The sequence below is a fragment of the Gracilinanus agilis genome, chromosome 4, assembly GCF_016433145.1.
Source record: "Gracilinanus agilis isolate LMUSP501 chromosome 4, AgileGrace, whole genome shotgun sequence".
Taxonomy (NCBI): domain Eukaryota; kingdom Metazoa; phylum Chordata; class Mammalia; order Didelphimorphia; family Didelphidae; genus Gracilinanus; species Gracilinanus agilis.
Window position 1 is genome coordinate 42,970,740 of NC_058133.1, and position 12,835 is coordinate 42,983,574.

Below are 12,835 nucleotides of genomic sequence, written 5' to 3' on the forward strand. Positions count from 1 at the left end.
TCTTTCTTTCTTTCTTTCTTTCTTTCTTTCTTTCTTTCTTTCTTTCTTTCTTTCTTTCTTTCTTTCTTTCTTTCTTTCTTTCTTTCTCTCTTATAAAAACCTTATCTTCCATCTTAAAATCAATGTTGTGTTTTGGTTCCAAGGTATAAAAGTAGTAAGGGCTAGGTAATGGGGATTAAATAACTTGTCCAGGGCCACACAGCTAGAAAGTCTCTGTGGCCAGATTTTGAACCTAGGACCTCCTGTCTATAGGCCTGAATCTCTGTCCACTAAACCATGATCTAATCTTTTATTGTTTACTTTGCCTTTTATTTCAAGCAAATTCCTTTTTTTTTTTAAACCTTTGTACTTCGGTGTATTGTCTCATAGGTGGAAGATTGGTAAGGGTGGGCAATGGGGGTCAAGTGACTTGCCCAGGGTCACACAGCTGGGAAGTGGCTGAGGCCGGGTTTGAACCTAGGACCTCCTGTCTCTAGGCCTGACTCTCACTCCACTGAGCTACCCAGCTGCTCCGCAAATTCCTTTTGATAGGAATTAATGTATCATCTGGATAGTCTAGTAAAAGAAACCCTAGTGGGGATTCATGAACCGTGGTTTTAAGTGGACCCTAACCTTCTCTCTGGGGTATTTTCCAGAGTGGTCTGTTCTCTGTAGACAGTGGCAGCAATGTTTATTCATTTATTTTAGACAATAAATACATCTGGTTGCTCATGAGGTCATATGGCTAAATAGACTAATAAAGTCTGAGCATTGGAAGGGAATCTAATGTCATCTAGTCTGCTCAAGGACAAAACTGATCAATGTTGGAATGGTTATGGGGAGACAAGTGCAAAAATATGCTATTGGGTGAGCTATGAGTTGGTCTGACTGTTCTGGAAAGTCATTTGGAATTATACTTTTTTTAAAAGCCACGTATAATAGCATTTTTTTGTGATAGCAAGAATCTGGAAGGAATGTGGGTGCTTGTCACTTGGAAAATGGCTGAATGAATTTTGGCATCTGAATATAATGGAATGTTATTAAGCAGGAGGAAATATCAAAAAGGAAGAATTCAGAGAAACATGGACACACTTGTATGAACTGATGCATTCAGGCTAAGCAGAACCTGGAGAACAACTTATTCAATGACTATAATAATGTAAAGAAAAACAAGATTGAGAGACTGCTGAGTTTCTGATCAAGACAGGGTCTAATTATGACTTTGGAAAACTTGATGATGCTACCTGCCTCCTTTGATACACCACCATTATCCTAATCACCAAGCCAACTTGGCGTCTTTCATTTCATTTTGGGAGAGAGAATAGTATGTGGTGGGAAGTGATGTATTTGGACTTGGACCTGGGTTCAAATCATGGCTCTTCCACTTACTAATGAGGCAACTAGCTGGCATAGAGGGTATGAGTGGATGGAAGGAAGACCTGAATTTGTATCCTGCCTTAGACATTTACTACCTGTGTGACCCCAGGCAAGTCACTGACTCTTTTTCAGCTTCAATTTCTTCAACTGTAAAATGGGGATAATTGTAGCATGAAGTCATTGTGCAAATCCAAAAAAATAACATTTGACAAGTCTCTGTCAACTTCAAAGAGTTGAATAAATGTTAGCTATTATTATTATTATTACTTTTACTACATGTGTGACTTTGGCTAAGTTACCTAATCACTCTGAATTTGTTTCCTTTTAATGAAAATGAGGGAGCTAGACTAGATGGCCTTTGAAGTCCCTTCTGGTTCGAAATAAAATACCAGACCTAGAATGAGATAGACTCCTCCTCTTCCTGAGATCAAATCTAGCCTCAGGCACTTGATAACTATGTGACCTGGCCAAGTCATGTAACCTTGTTTGCCTCAGTTTCTTCATCTATGAAAATGCACTGGAGAAGAAAATAGCAAATGACTCCAGTATCTTTGCTGAGAAAAATCCCAGATGATGTCAGGAAGAGTCAGACATGACTGAACAACAACAAAAATGAATTAATAATCCTGTTTATTAGCAAAGAGGCGAGCAACAGGTGTAGAAGGAAGGATAATCCTTTCTGACATGGACAGTGTGTTGGTCTGCTTTTCTTGACTGTATTTATTCATTACATGTAATGGTTCTGTTTAGATGGGGAAGAGGAAATCATGGGGGCAGGGTTGATTTTGTTTAAAAAAAGGAAAATTCATCAGTCTGTCAATAAACATTTATAAGATCATTAATAAGACATTTAAAAAGTCACTAATTCCAACCAAATGCAATGATGTTTATAGAGTGTTCTGCAAATATTAAAGCATTGTATGTAAAACTATAGTATATAAAAACTATTATTGTTGTTGTTGTTATAATCTTAATATCCCCTACAATATCCCTTTGCCCTAAAGTATCATTGAGATGCCATTTAAATACATACAATCAGAGGCAGAGAACTTATACTTCTGGAGGCAGGTCATTCCATTTTGGGGCTATCTCTAATTATTAGGAAATTCTCTCTCACATAAAGCTGAAATATCTTATTATAATTTTCATCCACTGATTTCAAGGGAAGAGCTAATGAGCTTAAGCAAGAGATTTCATACATACCACCCAGTATAAGTTAGCCTTTTAAATTAAAAAACCAAAAAAACCAGAAATCAGAGCCCAGTTTGCTATGTGGGATGGGGGGCCCTCCCCCCTCCTAGATCTCAGTGGCAACAGCTGAGGACAGCTGAGTTTACTGGAGTCTGTTATTGAAGCAACTGCTGGCGAGCCCTGGGGTGCCCTCAGATCACTGGCTAGCAGCTGCTCAAGGCACACATCGTAGGGTGAGCTCAATTGTCAGTAGCTGTGACTGTTAGAACAAGCACCAGCAGGAATGTGGGTCAAAGTCAACATTTCTAAAGAGAAAATTCAGGCCAATCTATATTCGAGGTCAACTTATACCCCATGATGCTTGTTAAGTGAGATGGTAGGAAGAAGTTGCCGAACAAAAGGGGCTGGAGATATTGGGTCATGTCTTTCTCTAGAGATGTTTTTAAGAGGCTAGGATAATACATTTCTTGGCAACAGAATGGCCTGGGTGGAATCTTCAGACCTTATTTGAGATCCAAGACTTCATTTTTTCTCAGTATATTTTTTTTATCAGAGTCCATCATTCTCTTATTGAGGACAAGACTTCCAGGACCATTAGGAGTAAAAAACAAATCTAGACATTTTTAGGTGAATATCTTACTATCCATCGAAGAAGCCTGGATCTTACAGGTTTGTCTAAGATGCTTGATAATGAAAAAAATGTTTTTTTTCAAAGAACAAAAATCTATTTTCTCTTCCCTCTACCTTCTACCAATTGAAAAACAAAAGTCAACCCTTGTCACAAATATTGACACTCAAGAAAATCAAAGTCTCACGTTGGCCTTACAGATGGGTATGGTTCATTGAAATGGATGCTGGAGGTTGAAGCCAGAAGAGCTGAGCTTCTGCCCTTCACTAGATTCTGAGCAACTCCTGTTTCCTTTCTGGGCTAAATAAAGATGGTGGAGTCAACTTTCTGAAGTTCTTTCTAGCTTTAATGGTCTTTGAAATCCTTCATAGGAACACAATTATGTTCAATAAACAAATACTGAGTTCTTACCACTGGATAGGTGTTGTGTTTGGCATTGCCAATGCCCTTTGGATCCCCTAGTCCAGTGGTTCCCAAACTTTTTTGGCCTACCTCCCCCTTTCCAGAAAAACATTACTTAGTGTCCCCTGGAAATTATGAAACTATTTATTGAACTCAGAATAGAATGTAATACCAAAAAAGTGTGGCCATCACCGTTCCCCTGGATTGCTGCAGCACCCACCAGGGGGCGGTGGCGCCCACTTTGGGAATCACTGCCCTATGCTTTAGCATCCACTTTGATTCTATATCCTGAGGACCATTAGACCTTGCCATCTGCCCAGCTGGTGATCTCTCTTGGATATATTTTCTTCTCCCACTATAATGTGAGTTCATTGAGAAGAGGGACTATCTAGTTTTTATATTTTTTTCCCAGCCCTTAGAACATGGCTGACCCACAATGAGTGCTTAATAAGTATTATCATTTATTGATGATACAAAGACAAAAAATGAAAACACCCTGTCCTCAAGGAGCTCACATCTATTGGAGGAGAGGACACACCGGGCACGTAGTTAAGTACATACAAATGTTTTTTGGATCAGACCTAAGATATCATTGATGTACTGAACTCCCGACAAGGAAGCTTCTATACATATTTATGCACAGTCCTAGCATTTCCTAGGCTGCTGAGAGGTTTATTGGCTTGCCCAGGGCTACACAGCTAGCATGAGTCTGGGGTAGGATTTGAACCTAGGTCTTCTTGACTCTGAAATTGACTTTTTAACTACAACAGCACACTGCATCTTACACAAAGTATTTTGTATATGCCAAATGTCTATAGAAGAAATCCAAGGTAACTTTGGTGGGGGGAGAACATTATCAACTAGAGGAATAACTGCTATATGAGGTGGCACCTAAGCAATGTTTTAAAGAAAGCTAGTGATTCTAAGAGGCAGGGCTGAGGAGTAACGACATTCAATATGTCCAAAACTGAACTAATTTTCCACTAAGCCCTTTCTCTTTCTGCTTTTCCTATTACTATCAAGGGTACCACCATTCTCCCATCCTGCAGGCTCTCAACCCCAGGGATCATCCCCCAGAGAGGTGCCTCCTCCCTTTCTCTCATGACCTCATATCCAATCACTTGCCAAAGCTCATTGATTGTACCTTGTAAACATCTCTAGTATAAGCCACCTTCTCTCCTCTGACACTGCCATCAACCTGGTGGGGGCCCTTGTTTCCTCGAATAGCCTACTGGTTCATATCTTTGCTTCAAGTCTCTAGTTCCATCCATCCTTTATTCGGTTATAAAAATGGTCTTCTCAAAGTGCAGGTCAGACCGTGTCATCCCCTTGTTCAATAAAGTCTAATGGCTCCCAATCATCTCCTGAATCAAATATAAAATCCTCTGTTTGATACTTAAAACCCTCCCTAACACGTCCTTCTCTTCCTTTTCCAATCTTCTTATAGCTTACTCTCCTCAAGATTCCCCATCTTCTGACTCTTGGCATTTTCACTGGCTGTCCATCATAAACTGGAAAGCTTCCTATCTTCATCTCCATCCCTGGCTTCTTGCAAATCTCAGGAAAAGTCCCACTTTCTCTAGGAAGCCCTTGTTAATCCTTCTTAATTCTTGTGCCTTTCCTCCAAATCATTTCCATTTATTCCATATATAACTTATTTATATGTACTTATTTGCATAGTGTTTCTTCCATTAGTCAGTCTGTGAATTCCTTCAGAATGAAAACTTTAGTTTGCCTTTCTTTTTATTTCCAGAGATTAGCATCAAGCCTAGTAGACAGTAGGTGTTTAATCAACGCTGAATGCTTGTTGACTGACTACTGAGTAGAATGTGACGCAGTCAGACCTGTACTTCAAGAAAATTACATCAGTAGCTATGGCAGAGAGACCAATTAAAAGACTGTAGCAATAGTCCAGGAAAGAAGTGATGAGGGCAGTTGTGTTGAAGGAGGGAAGGCAATGGATACAAGAGATATCTAAAGTGGCTGACACATAGGAAATATTTGGTAATTAATCACATTATCAATCTAGATTTGATATTTCATTGGTTATATTGAATAAAGAGTTGAGGCTGGTACTGAGGTTGCAAATCTGGGTAATGAAAAGCATGATAGTGTCCTCAAGTCCCGGAGGGGAATAGATCTTAAGGGGAAGAGAATGAAGTCTCTTTTGGATGGGTTGGCAATCCAAGGAGTAGACAGATAGATCTGGAATTACGGGCTGATGAGGTCACCAAGTAAGAGAGTGAAAAAGGGTCTCAGACAAAATTTTGGACCCATAGTATCTAGGACTGCACCACTTCTTCATGCTTTGCAACATAATGAGTAGCTCATCTCTGGAAGTATTGAAGGAAAAGCTAGACGGCCATCTGCCTTGTATGGTGTAGTGGTCATTCATGAACTTTGAATGAATGACCTCTAAGATTCCTTTCTAGGACCTTAAGATTTTATTAAACTCAGTGCTTGGTCCAGTGCCTGGCACATAGTAGGAACTTAATACATTTTTATTAAGGTATAAATGAATGAAACCAGTAGGATTCGACTTAAATCGATCTCCGTGGATCTTTCTTCATATTTCAAACTAAACCAAGTGAAAAACAGCATATTATAGAGAAATGATTTTAGCTCTGAATATATCCTAGGGCACTTTAATAATCAGGCTCCAATCTTCCTTTCTAGCCTGATCATATATTACCCTGCTTTACTCTCTCTCTGGCTAGACTAATCTTTTGAGTGGCTCTAGATCACTGGGGAGGCCCTATATTATTGAGGCATTGAGGCAATAAACACAAAACATTATTACTTTGCTCTGAGCACTCCAGGGCCCAGCCAAACTAACTTTCTTTTTAAAGTAATGTTGATGTCTTTTGTTTTTACATTACACATGTTTATAGATTAGTACTATTACGTGAAAGGTCCCTTTATACAAGAAGTAAAACCAATAATACAGTGACCTCGTGCAAGAGGGAATTCAGCATTTGACATGGGTAATACCTCATCACTCCCTCCTTGCATTGATCCATTTTTTAAAAAATTAGCAGAACTCCATTTCTCTCCTTCTCCCTTAACAACCCACTGGGGGAGAAAAAGAAAAGAAAAAGAAATTTCTTGTAATGATTATGCACAGTCAAGCAAAATAAAATCTCTCAGTGGCTGTATATAAAAATATCCATGTCTCATTCTGCATTTTCTAAATCTGTCCTTTCTCTAGAATGGATATGGATGGCTTGTTTTTCCTCTGGTTCTCTGGAATCACGAATGGCCATTGTGTTGGTCACTGTTCTTACAGCATTCAGTTATTTGTTTTAACTGTCTTGTTGTTATGTGCAAATTGTTCTCCTGGTTCTGATCATTTCATTCTTCATCAGTTTAAAAAAGTCCTCCAAAGTGTCCATGTTCATCACCCTGATGTTCCCAAGTAAATTATTCCTTCTGTTCTGCTCAATTCTCTCTGAGTCTTTTTGTGTCTTTCTATATCTTTTCAACATCATCTATTTCCTCATTTCTTTTTTTTTAAACCCTTACCTTCCATCTTGGAGTCAATACTGTGTTTTGGTTCCAAGGCAGAAGAGTGGTAAGGGTAGGCAATGGGGGTCAAGTGACTTGCCCAGGGTCACACAGCTGGGAAGTGTCTGAGGCCAGATTTGAACCTAGGACCTCCCGTCTCTAGCCCTGGTTCTCAATTCACTGAGCTACCCAGCTGCCCCCTCCTCATTTCTTGTGACACAATAATCTCCCATCACCAGCTTATTCATCAATTCCTCAATCATTGGGCACATTCCCTTGGTTTCCAGCAATTTTAGCCATCCCCAAATGAGCTTCTATAAATGATGCTGCTCCTTACATATGACACGATATCCCTCATCTTACTCTGGGGGTGTCATCGATAGAGTACTGTACATGAAGTAGGGAAGATATGAATTCAAGTCTTGCCTCAGTCATTTATTAGTTAGCCATATGACCCAAGATAATTCTTAGCCTATTAAAAAAAAACACAGCTGTAGAATAGGACCTACGTCACAGAGCTGTCATGAAGATCAAATCAGATAACATATATAAAATGCTTTGTAAACCATTAAGTGCTATATACATACTGTAATTCTTGTTGTTATTGCTATTGTTACCCCTGACTGATTGTACCAGCCAATAAGGCACTCTCTCCCTGCTCTGCCTTGCTCAGCCTTCCCAGATCCTCCCAGCAGCCAGTGCCTTGTTTGTCAATTTACTTGACATACATTTTATTTTATTTTTTTAATGCCATCTTTTATTAAATTAATTAATTTAGAATATTTTCCCATGGCTACAGGATTCATGTTCTATCCCTTATCTCCTCCCACCCCTCTCCCATAGCCAATGCACATTTCCACTGGGTTTTACATGTGTCATTGATCAAGACCTATTCCCATATTATTGATATTTGTGCTAGGGTTGGCGTACATTTTAAATATGTTTATATATTTGCCTGTTTTCTTCTCTGGTAAAATGTGAGATCTTTAGTGATACATGTAAAACCCAGTGGAATTCTGCGTCAGCTAAGTGGAATTCTGCGTCAGCTAAGGGGGGTTAGGGGAGTTTGGGGGAGAGGGAAAGAACATGAAATATGTAACTGGGGAAAATATTCAAAATTAAAATAAAAAAATGTGAGATCTTTGAGGACAGGGATGGTTTAATTCCTTTCTTTGTACCCCTAGACCCTCAGTTAGAGTCTAGCACATAGTAGAGTCTACCATAGTAGACACAACTTCTTGTCGATTGATGCCTAATAATACTGATAACAGGACAGCTGGGTGGATAGAACACCAGATCTAAAATCAGAAAGATTCATCTTCCTGCATTCAAATCTGAACTCAGACACCTAACTTAGCTCTGTGACCTTGGACAAGTCACTGAACCCTGTGTGCCTGTTTCCTCATTTGTAAAATGAACTAGAGAAGGAAATAGTAAAACCACTCTAGCATCTTTGCCAAGAAAACTCCAAATGGGGTCAACAAAGAGTCTGACATGAGTGAAAAATGAGTGAACAAACCCTCCACGTTGAAAAAAGTAGATGGAAAAACACTACTGCCAGATTATGTCATTCAGTTGGATGGGCATCCCGCTGATGTCACCAAGCAGTCTATTTGGATGGGTACTAACGATGGATAATGAGCTTGGCTCCAGCATTGAATAGGAAATTAGGCTGAGTCACATTTTGGAAAGTGCTTCACTTTCAAGTGCTCCCACACTTCATGCTGCCACAAAAATCCATTTCTATTGAACACTAGTAACACCTGGTGATGTGATCTGGCTCCAGATCATAGGATGCGGGAAACTCAGAAGAGTCAAGATTGCGGATGACCAAGGCATTGAAAGAGCTGGAGTCCCGCGGGCTTTGGCATATTCCTAAGGACGACCTGGGCATAGAAGTGACGTAAGAGCTATGCTTGATGGCGCAGAAGGAGGTGGGCCAGTTATGTGTTAAATGAATGAGTATATGAAAAAGACATTTATCCAGTAAGTGCTTGATAGGTGTCAAGGACCGAGCTGGAGGTACAGAGAGAAAAACAAGACGACCCCTTCTCTCCAGAAGCTCACATTCTAATAGGGAGCCATAATGCATGCAGGAGAGAGGACATCTCAAGAGTTTTAATAGTCTGAGGGCACAGAGACCCTTGCCAGAGGAGCAAGAATGCTGGGGATTTGGGGGGCAGAGACAGCGGCATTTAGCCTGGGTTCATCATAGCACTGCAGGGAAGTGGGTAAAAGGATATCAAGGATGTAGGACTGATGAAGGTTCATCACAGAAATGCCAAGATTATGTGACTAATGCTCAGGAGAACCAAGGGTTAGTTGCACATTCATTAGATGATACCCATTAATGGAATTTCTATTATGTGTACTTTGTATGTAACACCAACATGTGATGTTCTATGTTATATCTGACATCTGGGCTTGGTCTATTTTCATAAAACTTAGTTATATAATGCTCTGTACTTATATAATAGTTCATATCTAATGTGTCTTCTTTCCCAACATGACAAATGTGGAAATCTGCATTGCACGTTAGCACATGTATAACCTATATTTTATTTCTTGCTGCCTTGAGGAGGGGAAAAGGGAGGGAGGGAAGAAAAGAATTTGGATTGTAAAATGTCAGAAAATGACGGTTAAGAATTGTTTCTGAACCTGGCCTTGAACACATCCTGACACTTCCAATCTGTGAGACCCTGGGCAAGTCACTTCATCTCAGTGGCCTAGCCCTTACCGCTCTTCTGACTTGGAACCAATACTTAGTATCGATTCTGAGATACAAGTTAAGGTTCTTTGTTTTTTTTTTTTAAATGTTTCTTCAGGAGATTGGGAAAAAATGTAACAAAGTCTTTGGGGGAAAAATAGTCAATATTGATAAACATTTATTAAGTGCCTATTATGTGGCCAGCATAGTGCTAAATGCTGGGGATACAAATGAAAATTCAAAGTGTTTCAAAGTCTTCTTGCTTGAAGATCCCCAAGAAGAGGTAACACACTCACTCTGGACAGCCTATTCTATTTTGAGGCAATTCTAATGGTTAGAAGTTCTACCTCACATCAAGACTGGATTTGCCTCTGCACTTTCCAGTGACTGCATCTGTTAATGGTAGGACTTGGAGAATTTTCTCCCTGTTTGTTCTTGAGTAAAATTATCAACCCACAAAAGCTAGAAATGTGAAAATAAGAAATTGCACACAAATAAAAATCCCCTTTCTCCTTCTTTGAAAAGGAATCCATTCACTTCTTTCCCAGTTCCCCTCTGGACTCTCTAGTTTTTTCGATCTCCATCCCAGCAGCCTTCTCACCCTGGAGACATCTCCATCTCTGCCAATCCTTCCTTTTTTATTAGTAAGTTCCTGCCATTTTAGGAAGTGCTCAGGCCATCTATTCTCACTTCTTTGCTGACTCTGCTTTATTGGATTTTTCCATCTCCTGGATACCATCTCTTGTCTCTTTCCAGCTCCCTTTTATTGGCTGCTGTGTCCCTGTGAGGCAGTTTATAGCAGGTAGCATCATTATGTAGCTTCAAGGGAGGCAAAATAGTCATCTCTAGTCTCTTCTCTCTCCACCTCTCTCCAAGGGAGACTTTAAATCTTGCCAGGAGGGAAAGAAGGGGGTTGAGGCCAGAAGCTTAACCACTTTGCTCTCCTCAGAGAAGGAAGGGTTGGATACTGGACTAGAATTGTTTTTCTCTGCTCTCTTAAATAGTATAAGTTTAGAGGTTGAGATTTTCAGGTTCAATATAACTTCTGAACCCTGTTTCATTAATGGGGGATGCAGGACCCCAAACTTTATATCCAAGGCTGGACTCCTCATCAAATACCAGTTTCATAAGGAATACATATGGCAATTATCAAAGAAATTCATTTATCCAACTTGATAGCCAGACAGAAAATCAGAGAAAGCATTCATGGGAAAAGAGCAGGCAATACAAAGTGAGCGAGGTCTCCCAATGGGAGCAAAGTAATTCAGTTCCATTCAGTCTTAGGTTTCACTCAAGAAGCAGTTCCCTGAAGTCTCTAATGTAGCAAGCTGTGGACATGGAAATAATGGAGATGTCAGCATCTCTCATGTGCTTCCAATCTATCCCTTCAGCAGCCCAAAGTGGGTTGGCCTCTTCCATCTTCTCTCTTGAAGCTGGAAGTCAGAAGGACCCAAAGTCTGAAAAGACTGAAGAGCTCTCCTCTCTTGCTTGTCAACTTTGCTCTCTCCCCTTACACAGGTGCAGGAGGTGAGTGATCTCCATTAATGAGGGCAGAATCTCATACCAATGGGCTCTGGGGCTACGGTTATGCCCTATTAGAATGTAAGCTCCCGGAGGGTAGGAGCTCCCTGTTTGCTTGAGTGTGTATTCTCTGCACTTAGCACAGTACACAACTCTTATAGTAAGTGCTTAAGACTTATTTTACCTAAATATCTACCTTAAAAGTTTTCCTTTATTTTAGGTCCTTGATTTGTCCAAATTTTTTCATTTCCATTCCAATATATTTGATCTATTTTGAGTAGCTTTCCTCTTGTAAAAAAGTCTGTAGGGCTTTGCTTTAATCACTGAAGTGGAAGAAAGTTTTACATTTACCAGGGTCAAAGCCTAGAAGGCAAGAAAGAAAAAAAAACCCAATCTCATTAGCATCTGGTCCACATTCTCCTTGACCTCTCTGTGATATCTGACATTGTTGACTCCCTTTAATTTGAATTCTATCTTTAGCCTTCTTAGTATTATATTATCCCAGTTCTTCTGCCTGTCTAATTGCCTTCTGGGGGCATTCTCCCATGGTCCCTTTGCTCCTATAGCAATATCCAATCAGCTTTCATTATCTTAACTAGCACCTTAATGTGAGCAGCTCCTAAACCTTTTGATCTACAGGTTTCCTAGCACTTGTCTTATCTTTAGGGGCTTGGCATGGAATAAAGAGCACTGGCCTGAGAGTCAGAAGACCAGAAGATTCAGTTCAAGGTTTCACCCAACTGGTCCTCCAGCACATGGCCTTTCTCCCCAGCGATTAAGGGTCTTCTGAGAAATTGCTTTGGGTTCCCTTTGCATATATTTTGTTCTTATTCACTTGGCTATATGTTGGCTCATTTAGTAGACAGAATGACAGTTCTTTGAGGGCAAGGAATGCTTCATTTTATTATTATTTTTTTTGGTATCTCCAGAACCTCTTCCTAAAGTGTCTTTCTAGCCTGCCCTCCCCATCAAAAACAAACAAAAAAAAAAAACAAAACAAAACCCCCAAACTTCATCATCTCCCAGGATCAAAATCATAATGTATTGGTCTTTAAAGCCCTTTGCATCCTGGTCCCTTTCTTCCTTTCCAGTTTTCTTATTCTTTAATCCTCTCCATAGACTCTTGGATTCAGCCTCCTTGCCAAGTTGTTCAGGCACAATGATCCATCCACCTGCTCTAGGCTCTGGCTGGCCCCCATGCCTGGAATGCCCTCCCTCCTCCCTTCTGCCTACTTACTGCACTCTATACTCAGTTCCAATCTTACTTTCTGTAGGAAGCTTTTTCCAGTTCTAATCCTCCCTATCCCACACTGTCATTCTTCTGAGATTTACCTTCCATTTACAGATATATAAATATGTATATATATTATATCTCTCTTTCCCTTTCTCTCTTTCTCTCTCTCCCTCCTTTTCTCTCTTTCTCTCTCTCTTTTTCTCCCCCCTCCTCTCTCTCTCTCTCTTTTTCTCCCCCCTCCTCTCTCTCTCTCTCTCTCTCTCTCTCTCTCTCTCTCTCTCTCTCTCTCTCT

The 12,835-nt window shown here is 40.1% G+C and overlaps 1 pseudogene; it reads left to right on the forward strand.

Annotated features, from left to right (window-relative positions):
* Positions 1-8,907: 8,907 nt before the first annotated feature.
* Positions 8,908-12,835, forward strand: part of LOC123245852 — a 17,063-nt pseudogene continuing 13,135 nt past the window's right edge.